Genomic DNA, 2,650 nt, shown 5'->3' on the forward strand with positions numbered 1-2,650 from the left:
CGGTTCACGTGTATTTGCGCAACGCGCACTCCAAAACATTCTATTTATAACAGGTTTCGGTAGCTCATTTTGCTCACCCCTCTCATCAGTTCTCTCCCTAGATTGATTCGCATGCCACCGCCCCGAGCGTCTCCCGAAGTGCTAACTTGTGGTTTCTACCCTACAACAACATTTTTCATAACTCACATGTGAGTTCACGACCCTATTTTCCAAACTCTTTCGAGTAGGGGGGGGTGGATAGTGTCACACTCAAAATTTTAGACCCAGTAAAGCCTAAACCCTAATCTAGCACAAGTGAAACTACATTGCAATCATTGTTGCACTGTATCCTCAATAGTCTGTAGGGCTTGTGAATCAATAGGGTGTTTACAGTTTTGGATTAAAGATCAGAGAGAGTTTACGGCCAAACAAATAAGCTTAAAGGTGTTCACGGCTGGATATCAATTCCATAAAGGTGTTTACGGTTTGGGGAATAAGTTTAAAGGTGTTCACGGTTTGGATTTTGAAAGCAAAGTGGTGTTTACGGGTTATCTAATCCGAGAACACTCACCATTTGGCCAAAAACTCAATAAAGGCCCATTATAGAACTGTAAACACTAAGGCCTTGGCCTATCTTAAACCATAAACACCCCTTATACATAGGTGTGTATCTGAAAACAATTTCATTTCTCACATTTTCCAGCCGTAAACACTTCTCATTTTGCTCTCAACTATCATCCGTGAACACCATATCTTCATGAGTTTTCTACCCAGATCTTCGTAATTCACCAAGAACACCAATAACATTTATTCAAACCTTAAAATATTCAAAGATCCACCAAGAACACACCGTAAACTCATCAAGTCAACTGAAAACTCCATTTTTCCAACCGTGAACCTATTTCAACATCTTTAACAATTCCAACTGATTTAGTAATTATGTTTTATCAAATGGTGCGTGCGTGTGTGTGTGTGTGTGTATATATATATATATATATATATATATATATATATATATATATATATATAAGGTTCAACGGACTTAGAATTGATAATTTCGTCATGGAACCCGTTCCTTGTTCGCTTGTGGGTTCAAGATAGAATTATTTATTCGACTGTCTTTTCATTCGTATTTATATATGTTGTGAATATAAAAAATTATTCGTTAAATTTACAACCCTTTTGTAATACATCGAGCAAAAGGGTATTTTACATAAGTCTTTTACCATTGTCTTATACATTTCTAAATTGCAAAGGTTTCCATTTCATTACAAAACTTACATCTAAACTATAATAGGTATACATTTTACAAGATTCAAGAAATGATACAGGAACACTACTCTATTTTACTAAGATCATGGTTACATAACTAAATAATTATTTAAGTAAAATTATTTTAAATTACAAAGTACACCACTATAGGATAATACAAACGGTTACAAAAACAAGAAAACACTATAACACTACACGTAAACTAGTTAATACAGGGTTGTGATGCACTACTTCATTGTACCCACCACGGTACAGGTTCAAATCCTACAAATTATAACCAAAGTCTCATGGAGGGAAAGCGTGAGTTTCTGTATAGATCTGTATGGGACTGACAATCCCGCACCTGAGTTGCTTGCAACAGCTAGGCCGGCAGGCCTAGGGTGACAAACGTCATAACATTCCGATATCTGAAGAACGTCGTAGAGTTCGCTAGTCATTTATTATGGTTATATGATACTCACAATAGTATCAACTAAACAATGTTTACGGGATTAACACTAGTTCATAGGTTTTATTCTAATAATAAGACCACACAGTTTTACAAGTAACATGAACATACAAATCAGAAGGGACCTATAATGTTAGCACTATGATTTCTTAGTTTATGCGTCAAAGGTTATTTATATTTATAGGGTCCGAAAGGTAGTAGGATGGGTGATTTCCGCTTCATTTCCCGTTCGTTGTTTGGTTGTGGGCTTAGAGCAGATTCACACAGTTTACTACCTATTCAATCTTGGTTATATATAATTTGTATACACTAAGTAATCATAGGGGGAAAACAGGTTTGGGTCAAATCAATATATACAAGTACAGTTCGCTATTTTCTACAACGAACATAGTTTTCTGAAAGATCGTATAACAAAGTACAGGCACACAAAAAGGGTTGCATTACAACCACAACCGTGTTAAATTACTTTTTCGAGAACGAGACACCAGAACTTACATTTTATTACATCATAAAATATAGGATTTCCTGAAAAGATATACTTACATTTCAAAAAGAACCATTACAGTTAACTCTATAAGTACCTAGTAAATGCGTTAGAGTTATATACAATAAGGATCTGACAGATAGTGGAATGTGTGATTTCCGCCTCATTTCCCGTTCCTTGTTTGGTTGTGGGCTAAGGGCAGAAACACACAATCGATTGTCTATTCGATCCGAATTGTACATAACTAGTATACACCAAGTACTCGTAGAAGGAACTAGCGGATTGCATTTCTTACATGCATTACATCAGAAAATAAAGGATTTTCTGGACGGAACACACTAAGGTTTTCAAGGAACAAAGAACATGTTTTCTAAAACAAAATGCTTACGAACCCACCAACTTTAATGTTGACACTTTCAAAACCACTTGTATTCTCAAGGCACTAGTAGCTTCAAGTCTTATTTTGC

This window comes from Lactuca saligna, chromosome 7 (assembly GCF_052625555.1).
Source record: "Lactuca saligna cultivar CGN05327 chromosome 7, ASM5262555v1, whole genome shotgun sequence".
Taxonomy (NCBI): Eukaryota; Viridiplantae; Streptophyta; class Magnoliopsida; order Asterales; family Asteraceae; genus Lactuca; species Lactuca saligna.